Genomic DNA, 18,835 nt, shown 5'->3' with positions numbered 1-18,835 from the left:
GGCTCCAAACGATATCCAGGACCCTCAGGTAGTGGCTTCCATGTGTCCGATACCTGTTGATGAATTGAACGCAGATCTTTAGTCAAAGCATAAAGGTAATCTGGCATCAACGGATAATCAATATCCCTAAAAGATCTGGGCCTGGGGACTCCCCACACATTTGCGGGGCATCCAAAAATCACCTCATAAGGAGACAAACCGGTTCTAGTATGAGGGGTCGTTCTAAGGGACAATAAGGTCAATGGGAGGGCATCAGGCCTCTTTAATCTGGTGTCTGCACAGATTTTGGCCATTTTGAGCTTCAAGATACCATTATATTTTTCTACCAAGCCCGCTGACTGTGGATGTCTAGCAGCATGGAATTTCTGCCTTATTTTTAATCCATCACAAACACTTTGTACAAGTAAGGCATTAAAATGAGGCCCGTTGTCCGACCAGATAATTCGGGGCAAACAATATCTGGGGAAATATTCTATGATTAGGACCTTAGCAGTAGCAATTGCAGTGGTATCTTTGGTGGGGTAACCTCAACCCATTTACTAAAAGCACATACCACCACCAATACATAATTCAAATTATTCACACGTTCCATTTGTATGTAATCTATCTGTATGACTTCAAAAGGCAAGGATGGCGGAGCAAAATTGCCACTCAAAACAGATTCTCTACCTCCAGGATTATTCCGTAAACACACCGGGCAATATTTAACAATGTGGGCTGCTGTTTTGGAAATGTTCGGATTACTCCATACTGGGTCTAATACTGCACTAATTCCTTTTGCACTTATGTGGGCCGGGCCATGCACCATGGTTACTACTGCATATACCAATGCATTAGGGAGCAACCATCGCTGCTTCTCAGATCGGTCTATCCACCATTCATTCTTGTCTAGTTTCCCAAACTCCCATTCCCACCTCTGCATCTCTTCCATAGTGGCTTCCTTCTGTAACTCTTTCACACTTTCAATGGTATTATCAAAAAGGGATGTTTCGGTGGTCCATCGGGCAGATGTACTAGGAAACATGAGACTTCCTTTAGCCTGAGCCGTTTCCTTCGCTACTGAATTGGCAAAGGCATTTCCCTTTCCAGTAGAATCTACAACTTTCTTTAGAGCACTGCATTTAATAATGGCCACCTTCTTTGGTAATGTCAAAGCAAATAGTAATCGATCAATCAAGGGACCATGGTGAATTTTCTGGCCATGCGTAGTAAAGAAACCCCTCTCCCTCCACAGCCTCCCAAAACTATGGGCAACGCCGAAGGCGTACTGGCTGTCTGTAAAAATATTCACTCTCAGACCTTCACTCAATTCACAGGCTCTTAACAAAGCTATTAGTTCAGCTGCTTGGGCTGAGTGGTGTGAAATCCTTGCGGTTTCCACTACTGTCTTCAAAGTTGTAATGGCATATGCAGCTGTTGCAGTGCCATCTGGTAACTTAAAACAAGAGCCATCCACATACAATTCCCCTTCTGGTTCAAGTAAAGGGGTGTCAGTTAAATCTACACGCCCCTTTGTTTCTTCTTCCGTTCTAAATACACAATCATGGACATCAACTCTTTTATCCTTCTCAGGGAGAGGCAATAGTGTGGTGGGGTTCAAAGTAGCACATCTTTTAATAGTAATGTGAGGGGCAAATAATGTCAATTCATAACCTATCAATCTGGTACTCATCAGGTGCTGGGTCTTAGTTCTATTTAAAAGGATATCTACAGCATGCGGTACCATGACTGTGAGATCAGTGTTCAGAACTATTCCTTCTGATTGTCGGATGGCCAGTGCCACTGCAGCAGTGGCCCTCAGACAACTTGGGAGGGCTCGAGCAACAATGTCTAGAACTGAAGAGAAAAATGCACAGGGTCTCTGTTTTCCACCAAAAGTCTGTGTTAACACTGATAATGAACAACCGTCTACCTCATGCACATAAAGTGAAAAAGGTTTTCGGTAATCTGGATTCCCCAACACAGGTGCAGAACAAAGAGCAGACTTTAAAATTTCAAAGGCTTCTTGACATTCATCCGTCCAGGGCAGGGGTTCATGCACAACTTTGGTTGTCAAATGCAACAAGGGTTTAGAGAGAAGTAAATAGTTAGGAATCCATTGACAACAGTAAGAGGTTATTACAAGAAAATCACTTTGAGTACGAGGTACAGACATGTTAGTTATAACAGATATTATAACAGATATTCGTTCACGAGTTAATCGCCTCCTCGCTTTCGACAGGAAATGGCCTCAGTAGGTCACTTTCTGTCAACAATATTGGAATTTAGAAAGGGACACTTTACTTCCTTTCTCAGCCAAATGGTGTAACAATTTTACCGTAGCCTCTTTGCATCCCTCTTTGGTATCAGAGGCCACCAGAATATCATCTACGTACTGAATAATTGTATTCCCGGCTGGCAAAATTAATTCATCAAGAACTGCCTTTAAGGCTTGGCTATAAATACTAGGACTTTCAGTATAGCCTTGGGGGGGGCGCGTGTAAATCTAAAACTTCGGCCAGCCAATAAGAATCCGAAGATATGCCTGCTATCTGGATGAATCGGGATGCTAATGAAGGCATTCTTCAAATCGATCACAGAGAAGTACTGAGCTGTGGGAGGAATCATAGTCAAAATAGCAGTTATATCGGGTACCAATGGATACTGTGGAACCACTATTTTATTAACCTCTCGAAGGCCAATCACAAAACGATATGTGTCCTTATAATCTGGGGCACCATCAACTGGGGCTTTCTTCAAAATCGGTAGAATCAGGCTATTACAAGTATTCGCCGCTGTTTCTTCCACTACCCCCTTTTGAATAAGGTCGCGAATAATGTGTAACATAGCCCGTTCACCTTCTGGTGAAATTCTATACTGTGGAATGCGAGGCAGCTGCGCAATAGGTTTCAGGGTAATGGACAAGGGGGCTATCTTTAACAGACCAACATCATTGTCTCCTGTAGCCCACAGTGTCTGAGGAATTGTAGAAAATTTGGGGGGAAGGCGTTCACTTTTTGTAAAATATTGAGCGTCCGTCAAAGAAGGTTTCTGCATCGTTAAATATATACCATCCGGTGAACAATAAATCCGAGCATCTAATTTCTTTAAAATATCCAAACCCAAAAGGTTCTCACTACAATTTGATGTCAACAGAAAGGGTGACTTTATAGAAATAGGACCTACAGTGTAAGGCAAAGGCTTAGAAACGGGGCTTACGACAGGTATTCCAGAGATCCCTACTGATACATTATTTTGGCCAGACAGAGCAGCCCCTGGGACCATGGTATGAGCAACGGAACTATTCACTGCTCCAGTATCCAATAGGAGTTTTCCCGATGCGCCCAATAGTTCCCCTTGTACATAAGGTCCCTCTTGGTCAACTGGTACTGTAATGTATAGGCAACAATGGTCAAAAGAGCACAATCCTACAATGAAAGTATATACAAGACTAATGCAGTATAAAGTCTGAGCAACAATAAATCCAGGCAAAGTCAACAAAATCTCATGCTGTGCAGGACAAATAGATGGATAGAGTTCATATTTTGTATCATATTTTCCTTTTATTGATTCTTAAAGGTGCTTTTCCAAATGATAAAACGACAGCCGACACGTGTTTCGTCCATACTAAGAATAAGTGCATGGACTTTTTCAAGGCCAATAAAGTGAACAATAACAGCATATATATAGCCGGATCACGTGGATGATGCTGAAGGACTGTAGTTCCGGACAGAAAGCCACGTCCAAAACGCCTGAAAAGTGGATCGAAAAAGCACAACTGGTGGCAAATCAGGGGGAGTTCCTCACCCTTAGTTCTAAAATATGGAAATAATGGATTTATCCTGATGAAACCCACGTAAATGACACCACTCAAAATAATTAAGGGTTCATGTATAAAAGAAATCAGTAATTGAACAAGTTGTTTCCAAAATCGGGTAAGAGAAGTAAAATGGTACAAGGTAAACTGCCGAAAACGTTCTGCTCAGAGAATTGCAGCGCATAAAGTTAATAACAATCGTGAATTACACTATTGTCTGACGGGTGTGTCGTGACACTGATATGCTATAGTAGCACCTCAGAAATGCATGAGGCTACAAGGACGCCTCGGAAATACGTGAGGCGTGTTGTAGGGTCCGTTGCCAATTGATACTGGCCCTCCATAATCCTGGTACTGTAATGTAGCTCCCTCTCTGTCCTTGGCTGTCTCATGCATAGTCTTGCCCGTCGTACCCGTCCTCCCTATAATTCTCGTTATAGTACTGCCTATTTTGTGGGCTATCAAAATAGTTTTTTTGAGAATTCTCCTCCTCTCTTCGCATACTATTTCGATCCATATTTCCCCGGCCCCGTCCTCGTCCCCTACTGGGGCCGATTCTTGCCAACAACAAAGGACAGTCCGCTCTCCAGTGCCCCTCCTGTTTACAATATGAGCACTGATTAATGCCGATATTCGGGGGACCTCCTCTTCCTCTGGCTGCAGCTATACCCCTTTGGGAGGAACCACGCCCACCTCGTCCCGCATTCTGTCCTCCACTAACTTGCTGCAACAAAACTCTAGTCTTTAAATCTTTCGTCTTCTTTTCAGTCTTTTCCTTGCTTTCATTTTCTCGATGCTCATAATATTGAGCCATACTGAGGATAACGGACGGGGTGGCTGTGGTCCACGTACTCTCAGCTGCTTGGAGGCGGGACATAATCTCTGGTAGCAAATTTGTCACAAACCTGTTTACAAACAGTCGTATCCCCCCATCCGTAGATAGGTCCTGCCCACTAAAGTCTATGAATGTTTTCTCAAACCTGGTAAAGAAATCCTACACACTTTCATCCTTCTTTTGTTTACAAGGCATTCATTTATCCCAATCTATTTTCTTAGGAGGGAGGGGGTCTGCATAAATGTAATAATTTTATCTGGTACTGCTAAAACTTCATCTCGGGGTTTCTCTCCAGGTTTTCGTTCCTTATCCCAAGTCTTCAGTTGATCCCATGTCCCCCCTATCTCGGAAACATGATCCATATCATGTATCTGCCTCCAGATATCAACCGGGATCGAAAGGCCAAAAAATAACTCAATGTCAGCTATAGTCATAATAGCGGAAATGGCAGCCTCGGCCAATTCCTTATAATAAGCTGTGGGATTCTTACAGGGGTCAGGGAGCTGTGCTTTTAATGTAAGAACCTTGCTTCGTTTCCAAGGGGTATAAACCCATTGTTCCTGAAGCCTTGCGTCCACCCTCGCTCTGGTAACATTGCCCCCGGCGTCCCTTATTTCAGGTACTTCCGGAAAGAAGAGAGGATGTACCTCTCTCACAGGGTGCTGGGCTCCCCAATTGGCACATTTGCGATGCATTCGTACACAATAATGTAAGAGAGTTGCTGCATTCTCATATACTTCATCAGACTGCAATTGGAACTTGTGGGCTCGATCTCTTATATCCCTCAGTTTTTGAGGAGGGAACCCTTCCTCGAAACACTGTTCCCATAGGGAAATTAATTGGATCGCCATATTCTCTAAAGCCAGTTGCTGAGCAACGGGTTCAAAATCTTTCATGGTACTCCAAATGTCCTCCATCGTATAAATGGCATTCCGCATCCATTGGGATGCCTGATTTACTATAGTCCTTCTTTCCTCCATACTTAACGAGGATCTAGTAAAAGTCCATTGTTCACTCAAATCAGACCTAAGATGCTTAGGCGTGTTATCTAAGGTAGCCAAAGCTCGAGGATCTATAGCGCTTTGAGCTGGAGGAGAGAGAAATACTGGATGCACAGGAGAATAAACAATCGTGTCCGGTTGTAACGAAATCAAGGGTGAGGTAGTCAGTCGGAGTGAGGGAGGGGGAGTAGCGCACTCCATACAGACCCATCAGACGGGGCCGTAGCCACTGCTCCCATAGGGTCCTTAATGACTAACGCAGCCCCGGGGTGATCTATTCGGGCCAAAGGCACTGCTGGATATAAACCCTGTGGAGCATAAGGAGGAGGCGGACGAGCCTCTAATAAGTCCTCCAGCTCATCTCCGGTATCGGGTCGGGCCACGTAACTTTTATCAGTTTCCAAACGGAACTGTCTGTCCATTTGGGCAATATTTTCCTCTACCTTTCCTTTATCGTAAGCTATGGCTTTCTGTGTTACAGTCTGCCCAGATTTAATCTTTCCCAGTTTATCCTCCCTTATCCGTCCCCGTTTAGCCTCCTTTAACCATAGGTTCAAGGAGTCAAACATCGACTGGCGGCTTTTCTTCATAAACATTTTATTTTGGAGGTATTTAATCTTTTTCTCATCAAACAACCCTGTTAGAGGCCATTGCAAGTCAGTATTATCATTCGTATATTTGTGCCATAAGGTATTAAACAAGATTGGTGTAAGACCATGTTTAACATACATATCAAAGTTGGGGTTTCGCTCGGGAGGGGCAGACTGTCTTTCTTCCAGCCGAGCACCTCTCCGACAGCAGCACCTGAAACATATTTTGCTGAAACAAGGCATGACAATAATGATATCACAATTCTCATTTACAAATTTCAATCATTCCTTTCATGCGGGCGCGCCCTCTTCACTATTCACTCTCTCATACTCCTCCTATTTTCCAACCATGTAAAGTGCTGTAAAGCGCGTCAGGGTAACAATGAGCTCAATACAAATTCAATGCAAATGACATGTCTTCTGAAACGAACAGAGCCCGTCGACTCTCGTTCGGGGAATCAATTCAAAAAGAATTCCAGACCAATCCAAAATTCAACCACAAATGAGACAGTCCGTAGACTTGTTCTGAGACCAGTTGGTAGAAGAACCACAAACCCACTCCCTGGTAATCCACTGGTCGTATTCTGGTTGGGCCAGGTTTCGGGGCACGAAGCTCCAGAACCCTGTCTTACCCAGTTGCTCCCAGGGCTTCCCCGGAGTGAGTTTGGCCGAACGAGCACTCCGTGCTCTGCGAGGCATCAAGTATTATCTCCAATATTTACCAAACAAATCCATGAGGTGTCCACCCGTACAGCCCCTGCGCCGCAGCGTCAGACCCCTCTGATTCCCTTGTGGATCGGCTTCCCCGACCACCGGCAAAAAGCAGACTGCTATTACCAAGTGAACACTTCTTCCAAGCGTCCGTTTCCTAATATAATCAAAAAGGCTTACTCACCTGGTGCACTCAGGCCGATCACGACTTCTCCACTTTCGACTTCCAGACAGACCGACACAGCCTGTTCTTCTCTCGGGTTAAACCCGTAGGACTCCGGCGTAGGGTCTTCAGCAGCTGGGAGGGATACTGGGCTCGAGGGTGGAATCTCTAGTTGTCTTACCACAAACCGGTGTTTCGGATCAAAATTCTGTTTGTCCACCCACTCGGCCAGAACTCCTCCGTCCCTTCTGCTCCTGTTTACAGGAGGGGACGACCCTATCGCGGAGTCCCGGCTGAGTCACCAACTGAAGGAATCGAAATTTACAAGGCCGGACTATACTTACCAATAGCCCATATATAACATAAAGGAATAATAAGGCAGTCACCAATGGAGAAGGTCGAATCGTTTATCCAATCAAATACAAGCCCTGTCAGGGGAGCCTCGGTCTACACGACCCATGGAGGTGCGCAGAGGAGACTGACGAAATACAAGTGATACAAAGCATATATACGTTTTCACACATTCAGGTTAACACCCTACAAGGAAAAACACAAGTTGTCAGTAAGCCAGCAGGAAGACCCATATAAGGCACCATTGATTGCTAGTAGCTAAGCCGGAGCTATTCCAGGGGCACGTCGGTGAGGTGCCCTCTTGTCTATCTAAAGCCCGGGGAGTACAGGAACGGGTTCTGCTAGAATGCACGCATCCCACAAGAGGGGCAGGTGCGACCTTGGGTTTCCCTGAGCTACACACAGAATATCACAGAAACAGGCTGAGTGATTTAACATGGTTTCATACCAAGAACTAACCCACGTGACTTCTGGGAAACAGTACATGAACACGGGGAAACTAAACAAGGTGGCCCTAGTTATATCAATAGGTCTAGATGGGCTTACATGAATCAATCATAAAGCATACATATAGCATGATACAATGTGGTTATTCATTTGCATATACAGTTATATGGTACATAGTGGGCCAATCATGAATATATATAATGTTATATCCCAACACTACCCGCAGTAGTTGCCAGAATATCAAAGGTTGCAAATCCTGGACTGGGACTCTGCTCCAATGCCCAAGTTTCCTGCATCAGGCAGATATCGTGTAGAGTCATAAAAGTACCCCAGTCTGGGTTAAGTAGCTTATTTTTTAACCCAGCTACATTCCATGATAAGATTTTAATACTTCCATCAACAATCTTGACATCGGGTCGTAACTGAGTTATCCCTTCTCTGCTTTCTACACTTGGTGTAACTTCCAAGTGCGTACTAGCACCCGACTGGTACACAATTTCCCCCATCTCTCCCATTCCCTCCTTAAACGAGGGGTTTAATTTAATTTAATTGTGGGTTTATATAGCGCTAGAATCGACTCCCGGAGGAGTATCTCCGCGCTTCGACCGCTGGGGAACCCGTCCTGGCTCACCATGAGAGATGGTCCCTAATGGGTATCTCTAAGGTGCGACCAAGCATCCCCGGCGGTCTGGGGGGGCCGTTGTGAAGATGAGGCAAGCTAATGCCCAGAGTTGGCGAGTGTGGTCCCTGACTAGAGTAGACACCGAGGCGAGAATTATCGATCCCGCTGAACCTGGTCCACGACCCTGCCGCGTCAGGAATCGAACCCTGGTCCCGGGCCGTCCTCTGCTTACGGGTCTGCAGCCTCTAACCAGTGAGCCACACCACTTAGGCACAATTTCTTCAGTGGGGATGATTGTTATATTGTTTCCTTCCCCAAAAAAACATAGGGCAGTTATTCCATTAGGAGCATTTGGCGGAGGATTTTCAATCACAGAACATCAATCACACTCTTCTAAGCCTGATAAAGCATTAAACCTATTAACTGACAGGATATTTTCTGATGCCCACCAATTTGTGAACCCCCCACCGTTTTGTATATTTTTACTGAATAAGGGGTCAGATGGTGGGTAGAAGTAAGACAGAGGTAGAGGTACAATTGCTGAAAATGAGTCCTTCCTTGGCCATTCGCAGATATATTGAACAGCCTTCCAGTCCCCAAAATTAATAACAACTGAGTCCCCCCTCACAGGCTTTGGCTTTTTCCCTACCCAGCTCACTCTTCTTGCAAAGAGGATTTCTGCACTTACGTGCCTTGGCAGCGGACGATTTCTATTTAGCCAAAAAACGCACTTGTTTTTGAGCTCAGCATAGGATTCCCTTTTGCCCTGAGCTAATGGAGGAACTCCCACCAAGACCATCACATAGGGTGATGATTCAGATGGTAAACTAGGCTCAACGGGCACAAGAGGGGACCCAGGCATGGCTCGTTTTTGGACGGATGGCCTACTAGACTCAGCTTGATGGGTCCTAACCTGTCTGCTACTCTTTGTTTAGCTGGGGGTGAATGGGGACCAGGCCCTGACGGCTCAGTCAGAGCAGTAGTTACAGTGGCATTTTGCCCCTGGTTAACAATGATATTCGCGTTGGGAAGTACATTTGGGTTAGCATCTACCACCCGTTCCCTCTCGCCACCTGTGGACTTGCTTCTTAGCTCAGTGGCTCAATTTCCCACTCTCCTCTGCATTGAGGCGAGCGATAACTCAAGGCATCCAAGTCTCGTATCAATTGCATCCACTCTGTCATAAATCGGGTGGCATACTCTTCTAACAGTATATTCCAATTTTGCTCAGAAAGACGGGCCCATATCTGTCAGGACGTCATCCCCACTAGATAGTGGGCGGGTATCTCCTTCCTTAGCAGGATGTGTTCCAGGAAGAGTTTGGGGAGGGATTGATGTCGGATTTCCCTTAGGGGAGGCCTCGTTCACAGTTCTTACTTTCTTCCCCCTCTCTTGAATTTGTGCTCCGGTCCCCTTCCCTTTAGATGCCATACTTAATGATTGGTGTGGTTTACTCGTTTTGGCATTACTCGCTGACCTGGTCTTAATATTTTGCGAACACACACCCCTTGCTATAGGGCTACAGTTTTCAATAGGTCTTACATCCTTTCTAAGGGCCCTTACAGAAGCCACTGGGTTAGGATTACATGTCGGGAGATCAGCTAGTTGAACAATTTGACTTGTCTCTGCATCCTCCGATGAGGATATTGAGTCGTGTATATTTATCTGCGGGGGAGCAGGTGATCTAGCTTTCGCCAAACCTCCTATTGAGGATCTTTTGTCAAAGGCGATATCAAGGGATAGTCTTTTTTCTGTACCTTCAATATCCCGTGCTAGTGCTGAAGAGACTCTGACAAGGAAGTTGTCCAGCGTTCCCATTAGTGCCCTCCAGTAGGTTTGACATGAGCCCCACCACAAAGTGGAGGGGTAGACATAGTTGTTGCAGAATCTAACAGCTCAGCCCAAAAGACCTTCTCCTCATAGTGGAATGAAGCCCACTTACAGTAATGCACAATATGAACTTGGTCACTAACCTTGCTGGTGATGTTAGAGGGGTGGCCCTTCCTTTCCTTGACTGTGCTAGAACGGGCTAAAACGGGCCCGCCCTTGGCCCGGCGCTGCCCGAGCGCGGTCCTGTGACGCGGGGGCTTCCCTAACTTTTAAAGCGCCTCCGGGCGCGGAAATGTCGGTGGCGGCTTCCGCCGCAGGAGAGTCAGCGGGATGAAGTCCTCCTCAACCGCGGCCGCGAATGGTGGCAGCTGCGGCAGCGAGAGGGAAAACCAGGCAGCCAACGAGTGTGGCCAGGAGCAGGGGTGAGTCCAAAGATGCCCCACAGTGCCCGACAATGTCTGCAGTCACCAGAAACCAAAGGGCGCCCGCTCCGCCGGGGCTGCCCTCACTTTTAAAGTGCCTCCGGGCGCGGAAATGCCAGTGGCGGCTTCCGCTGCAGGTGAGTCTGGGGGATGAAATCCTCCTTAACCGCGGCCGCAAATGGTGGACAGCTGCGGCAGCGGGAGGGAAAACCAGGCAGCCAACAAGTGTGGCCAGGAGCAGGGGTGAGACCAAAGATGCCCCACAGTGCCCGACAATGTCCGCAGTCTCCAGAAACCAAAGAGCGCCCACTCCGCCGGGGCTGCCCTCACTTTTAAAGCGCCTCTGGGCGCGGATATGCCGGTGGAGGCTTCCGCCGCAGGAGAGTCAGGGGGATGAAGTCCTCCTCAACCGCGGCCGCAAATGGTGGCAGCTGCGGCAGCAGGAGGGAAAACCAGGCAGCCAACGAGTGTGGCCAGGAGCAGGGGTGAGTCCAAAGATGCCCCACAGTGCCCGACAATGTCTGCAGTCACCAGAAACCAAAGGGCGCCCGCTCCGCCGGGGCTGCCCTCACTTTTAAAGTGCCTCCGGGCGCGGAAATGCCGGTGGCGGCTTCCGCTGCATGTGAGTCTGGGGGATGAAATCCTCCTTAACCGCGGCCGCGAATGGTGGACAGCTGCGGCAGCGGGAGGGAAAACCAGGCAGCCAACGAGTGTGGCCAGGAGCAGGGGTGAGACCAAAGATGCCCCACGGTGCCCGACAATGTCCGCAGTCTCCAGAAACCAAAGAGTGCCCACTCCGCCGGGGCTGCCCTCACTTTTAAAGCGCCTCTGGGCGCGGATATGCCAGTGGAGGCTTCCGCCGCAGGTGAGTCTGGGGCATGAAGTCCTCCTCAACCACGGCCGCGAATGGTGGACAGCTGCGGCAACAGGAGGGAAAATCAGGCAGCCAACAAGTGTGGCCAGGAGCATGGGTGAGTCCAAAGATGTCCCACAGTGCCCAACAATGTCCGCAGTCTGCAGAAACCAAAGGGCGCCCGCTCTGCCGGGGCTGCCCTCACTTTTAAAGCGCCTCCGGGCGCGGAAATGCCGGTGGCGGCTTCCGCCGCAGGTGAGTCTGGGGGATGAAGTCCTCCTCAACCGCGGCCGCGAATGGTGGACAGCTGCGGCAGCCGGAGGGAAAACCAGGCAGCCAACGAGTGTGGCCAGGAGCAGGGGTGAGTCCAAAGATGCCTCACAGTGCCCGACAATGTCCGCAGTCTCCAGAAACCAAAGGGCACCCGCTCCGCTGGGGCTGCCCTTACTTTTAAAGCGCCTAGGGGCGCGGAAATGCCGGTGGCGGCTTCCGCCGCAGGTGAGTCTGGGGGATAAAGTCCTCCTCAACCGCGGCCACGAATGGTGGACAGCTGCGGCAGCTGGAGGGAAAACCAGGCAGCCAATGAGTGTGGCCAGGAGCAGGGGTGAGTCCAAAGATGGCCCACAGTGCCCGACAATATCCGCAATCTCCAGAAACCAAAGGGCTATAACATTTTGCATACCGCAGGATCTCATCTGAAGGTTTTGTCTGCCAAAAAAATCACATTCTGCAGTATGTGAATACTGATCTCTGGTCGCACCCCAAGAACGAGCTGTGACTCAAAACTCCCCATGTCTCCCTTTTGGGGATTTTCTTGTCTGCTACGCTATTTAAACACCTGCAACAATCGTTCATAATAAGCATGCACTGATTATTAACATTGTGGTTAGTTCAATTGATCTTTACTCAATTGATGTCCCCCACTGCAACTTTTCCTTTCAAAAAGGTAATCACCTCATCATACTTGGGCATTACCACAGGCAATGGTGCACAGCTTTATGCATCTCTTGGAGGCTCAGTACGTGGCCATTGCACAGCTATCTTAAATTCAGAACACAGATCCCTCAGGCCCATAGTATCAAAGAAAGTATTCAAGTCTGTCGACAAAACCATTGAAATGTTTACAAATCTGTCAACTTGTGCATACCACTGAGCAGGAGTCTCTCTTAGCTTTGAAAAGTTTACGTAAATGTTGCAAGGCTACCTCTACTCCAGGGTACATGAACATAACCTCCACTTGGTATCTACCTTAGAGGACAGGTGAAAGACTCATCTTCATCTGATAGTACTGGTGGTGGCTTAACATTTGCTTCTGTAGCCTCTGATTGTTTCTTTTTCTTTCCTTGTTTCTTTGCCTGTTTGATCTCTAATCTTTCACAATTGCTCGATTTGCAGATGCCCTTGACCAATTCAGGAATGTATAATCTCATTTCTGAAGATTGCATTGCCACCATAGCTTCATCATCTAACTGTGACCTGAAGATTGTCCATAAAGGAACAGTCTAGAAAAAATCCACCTCATATTTTCCTGCCAATTCAATTAATCTATCATGAGTGGAAACCGCATGCCTTGTGATTTCTTTACTCAACTATATCAATGTGTTTTCCATTATTTTATACAACGTGAAATGCCTAGGCATCCTCTAATAATTTCTTCTAATTCCACCTTCAGTTTTGAGAGATGAATTCATTCTTTTGTGGCCAATGGATGGTTTCTCTGTAACTCTCACCCTTTTATTTTATGAAGTTTTTTCAAACCATGAAGATAAATCTTATCTTCAAATGGTTCTATCTCTCCCTGTGAAATTGGGGTCATCAAAGCAATCCTTCTCTCTTCTCTTAATGATTGAACATTTTGAAGTGGGGTCCAAGCAACAATCTGTGAGTTTTGTGATGTTGCTATGAACCCCAACTCAGCTACCATTACTACAGCACCTTCAACAACAGGATTCTGAACAATATTTATTGGTGCATTTACAACAGTCTTTGCCAATGTCTTTGCTGATTCAACTTATGGCACTGGGGCAGGAACAGCCACAATTGAAGCAGTAACACCTGGAACAATTACAGTAGTGGCTGCTTCAAGAGGTGCAGTTGATATCAGTAATGCGGGAAGTGGCCTTTCAATCTGAATGTATTTGGATCAATAGGGGCTGTAGCCACTCTAATACTAGCAGTTATAACACCCTCCATGCTCATTTTGGGAGTCACATATGGTGGTGGACATGAGGATAATACAGTACCTAAAATGCCATCCCCTGAATTGCTATCAATGTCTGTTTTTCTTGCAGCTTCCTCATCATCATTTCCTCATTTCTGGTTCTTTTTAGTCTATTCTGTTGCTATTGCTGGGTACATTCCATCTCCCTCAACTATGCATTTCCTCCATGTCTGCTACCCTTCATCCCATTGTGCATCTGCCTAATACCACACTGCTTTCATTGCTCTATTCTGGTACTTTCATTTCTCTTTGGCCTTGAGTTGCTCACTCCAAAGCATTTAATACTTTATATTGTGTAGGTTTAGGAGGTGGCTTAATTCCATATAATGTTTCTATTAAGTTTTTAATGATCTTTAAGACAAAAGTACCATAATGTGGTAATCTAAATTGTCCTTTATTTTTAGTGATCTTGCACTATTGACGAAGCCACAAAGATTTATGTAGCCCTACATTTGTTGCGATATAATGAGCTGAAGTACCTTTCGGTGGAGCCTCTTCACCTTCCCGAACTAGGACTCGTACATCACCCCAAATCGTTAAGAGCCTTAAAACATGATTACAAATATTCAACAATAAATAATGAGCAGTTTTCAAATTTAAATTTTGTTCACGTCAATCTCTTCATCCAATCTTGTCACAATTTTCTTTTTATAAATCTATTGCAGCTTAATACTAGATGACTCGTTAGTCAATCTTGCATGGCACTTCATCCCAACCGACCTATCCCACAGTTCCACACTCTGACGTAATGCTTCATTCCTTGCAACAGTTCACCATCTTTTACAATTTTCATGTACAAAAATTCTACAACTCTAAGCAAACACAATAAACAAATAACTTTTCTTCTGCTTAGCTAAAACATTCAAAGTGTTTCATTCATACAAGAAACAAATAAAAACAAGGTTTTAACACCCTCGAGCTTCCTTACACCCACATACGCATAAATGAAATCTTGAACTGCTGGAAATCACTCTGATTAATATAGATTCTCCTTTGCATAATATGTTCCACTAACACCAATCAATGTTAGTACAAAAACAAAAAAATTGTTGCAATCCCTATCTCAATTGTGCAGTCAGTGGTGCCTCACGAATCTGCACCACAAAACTTAGCAGACAAATAACACCACAACCTATAATTTCTTGAAATTATCTATCGACTTACCCCAGGATCTTAGACTACTCCGAGTCCAATAACAACTTCAACTGCTCAACATTGAAGCATAAACACAGCTATTCTATTGATTTTACTAAACACAAAGCACCTAACTTCAACACAACAACAAACTTCTGATTAGGCAATTATGAAGTATAACCCTATTAATACTCAAACCATCACCACTGCAAAAACCTTTGAAACAGTGAACTCTGTCAGTTTTCAAGGTTGTGGGTTCGACTCATGGGTTATGGGTGTGGTGTCCTCTGCATGAAAGAAAGCTCAGGAACCAGAAAAGTAAGCCAAGAGGTATTTATTAAACCTCATCCACAGGAGACAGCATAGTAACTGATCAAGAGGGAACACAACCAAGGCAAGGTTCCAGAACCACTACAGCAAAGGTTCTTGGTACATTAAAGATACAGTAACAATAAATGAGCACCTTCACATATCTCCCCCCAACAGAGAAAGAAGAACAATAAGTAAAACAGATAAAACAAAATTCAAACGATGAAGAAAAGGGAAAGGTCATAATGCATAGTCTCTCAAATAGGAGGGTGGTCTACGTATTCTTTGACATCTAGAGGGAAGCATGGGTAAGTTAGGATCATTGGCAGAATTGGAGAACATATGAGATGAACCTTGTCTATCATAAGAGGAATCAGGTATAGGTATTCTTGACTTAACAACGACAACTCTGCTTTTATTCCAAATTCTACCATCCTCTGTTTTAATGGCATTCCTAAATATTTTCACAACAGCTTTTACATCCGAGAATTTGGACCAATTTCTGCAACCAACAGGAGCTTTGATGCGAACCAGGTCACCAACAAGAACTTTTTGAGCATTTACACACTTTCTCTTATCAAAATAAATCTTTCTCTCATCTTGCTTCCTCTCCTCCCTCCTTCGCCACTCACCTATTCCATTATCAACCAGGCCTTTATCAAGATCCATCCAAGCAGGACACAGATAGGTGTTGGGAGCCCTTCCTTTAAACAAAACAAAGGGGGATCTACCAGTAGTTGTGTGGGGAGCATAGCGATAAGCATTTATTCTGTCTTGCAGGACAGATTTCCAATTTAATCCAGATGATCTAGCTAACTGTATAGCCTCCTTCAGGGTTTTATTAACTCTCTCAACAGCACCGTTGGTTTCTGGGTGATATAAAGAACATTTCTTATGTAAAATACCTGATTTTCCCATAAACTCTTCAAAAACCCTTGAACAGAATCGTGGTCCATTATCTGACAGGAGACTATTAGGGAAACTTTCTTTTTTAAAGATGGTATCTAGAAACTTTATTACTTCTTCAGATGTGATCTCCCTTACAGCGCTCACCTCAATCCATCTGGAATAGAGATCCATAAGGACTAAAAGATAAGGTGTATCACTTACACCTGACAACGGACCAACTATATCTATGGCTAGTTCATCCCAAGGATGTCTTGGAAGGGATCGCTTAACCATTGGCATCTGTCTAGTTTTAAGTATTTTATCACTTGCAGAACATTCTGGACAATCCCTCACTAATCTTTCTATCTCCAAATCCATCCCTGGCCACCAAAATTGCATGCGTAACATTTCTTTGGTTTTTACAATACCAAGATGTCCAGAGTGAGCATGAGATAAAAGTTTTTTTCTAATACCCAGTGGAGGAACCATTTTTGTTCCCCTAGTTAAAAAACCAGAGTGAATAGAAAGTTCATCGGAAACCAAGGTCCACGGTTTCTCTAAGCGAGAGTTATTGCTCAAGGACAGCATAACTCTTTTTAATTCTTCATCTTTTTCAAGTTCATCTCTCCACTCCTTTTCCTCAATCGCTCCCTCTGTAATCTCACATACGTTTATAGATTCATCACAACAACCTACAGCATCATCTTCATCAAAATTCTCTTTACCAACCATTCTCGAGAGACAATCAGCAGACTTGTTTGAGACACCTGGGATATATTCAACAGAGAAATCAAACTCTTGTAATGAAACAATCCATTTTCTAATTCTTGAAGAGATTGAATCCAATCCCTTCTTATCAAAAATTTCTTTTAAAGGTTTATGATCTGAATAAACTAGAATCTTGGTACCCCAAATTAGGTTTTTTAACTTTCTCAGAGCCCAATAGATGGCAAGGGATTCTTTTTCTATAACGGAATAATTTAATTCCGAGCCCCTTAGACACCTTGAGGAGCAGCAAATCAAATTATCCCTCCCATTTCTTTTTTGTATTAGGACAGCACCAAGTCCTTTTTCACTTGCATCAGTGAATAAAATTGTAGGAAGACCTGGTATAAATGCCTGAAGAGAGGGAGCCTTGTTCAATTCAGATTTAATCCCTACAAATTCAGATTTGCATACATCTGACCACACATACTCCACATTCCTCGATGTCAACCTTCTCATAAACTGTGTTTTGTCCGCAAAATTAGGAATAAACTTCCCTTAGAACTCCACCATACCAAGGAAGGAAATTAATTCTTCCTTATTCTCTGGATCTTTTATTTTGTTGATGGTGTCAACTAATTCTTTTTTTGGAAAGATGCCCATGTCAGTTATTCTATGGCCTAAGTAATTTACTTCCTTCACACCAAATTTACATTTGCTTTTCTTAAGTGTCATACCTGCATCTTCCAAACGTTTGAGTACAGCACAGACACGACCAAAATGTTCTTTTGAACTATTTCCATAAATAAGTAAGTCATCTTGGTAACATCTTACACCAGCTATTCCCTTTAAAATTCTTGCCATGATCCTTTGAAAGACGGAAGCCGCTGACACAAGGCCAAAAGGCATCCTTTTATACCTAAAAGTACCCATGGGGGTGATAAAGGCAGTTAGGTCTTGGGAATATTCATCTAATACAACCTGATGATAGGCTGAGGCAAGATCAAGTGTGGTGAAATATCTGGCACCTTCAAGGGTGCTAACCATTTCATCAATATTGGGAAGGGGAAATTTGTCCACAACTACTTCCTTATTTAATGCTCTTAAATCAACACAGAGCCTAATCTCACCTGTAGGCTTCTTAACTATGACAACGGGAGCCAACCACTCAGTAGCCTCCACTTGTTCAATGACATCATTCTTTAACAATTTGTCTATTTCTTCTTTTACCTTATCCTGTTCCATCAATGGTATTCTTCTAACTTTCGCTATGACAGGGACGGCATTCTCTCTTAATCTAATGTGATGCTTATAGCCTTGTAAACAACCTAAGTTTTCCTTAAATACTTTTGGAAATCTACTAGCTAAATCCTCTCCCAATTCCTTATCTGACTCATTTCTCTCCAGTATATCTACCTGATGAATTTGTACCTGTGGATCTGCATTGGGATCTAAAGTTACACCAAGTTGACCTTGATGTACCCAGCCTAACAAGATATCACCCTTCTTTGCCACATATATTTTCCCTACAATAATTCTACTCCCAAGTTCAATCTCCGCCATGAAACATCCAACCATTTTAATTGGGTTATCTGAGTACCCAAGGGGCCTAACATCTGATCTCATTAGTCTTACTTTTCCAGCAAAATGCTTATTAAATAATTCTTCATCAATTAAGGTGATACGAGAACATGAATCGAATTTAAAATCTATCATTACATTTCCTACTTTTACAGGATGAATTGGATGATCTCCTTCCTCACATTTTATCTCAAATGTAACAGTTCTGACTTGTGGTTGGGACTGATTCCAACGTTTTCTAGACATGTCAGGTCTAAACATTTTTGATCTGCAACATTTACCATAATGTCCCTTTTTGCCACATACATTGCATATAATTCTTAATGCAGGACATAGTGGAGAATTAGCTAAATGGCCTAATTGGCCACATCTAAAA

Source organism: Lissotriton vulgaris, chromosome 6 (genome assembly GCF_964263255.1).
Source record: "Lissotriton vulgaris chromosome 6, aLisVul1.2, whole genome shotgun sequence".
Taxonomy (NCBI): domain Eukaryota; kingdom Metazoa; phylum Chordata; class Amphibia; order Caudata; family Salamandridae; genus Lissotriton; species Lissotriton vulgaris.
This window is presented reverse-complemented; position numbering follows the sequence as displayed.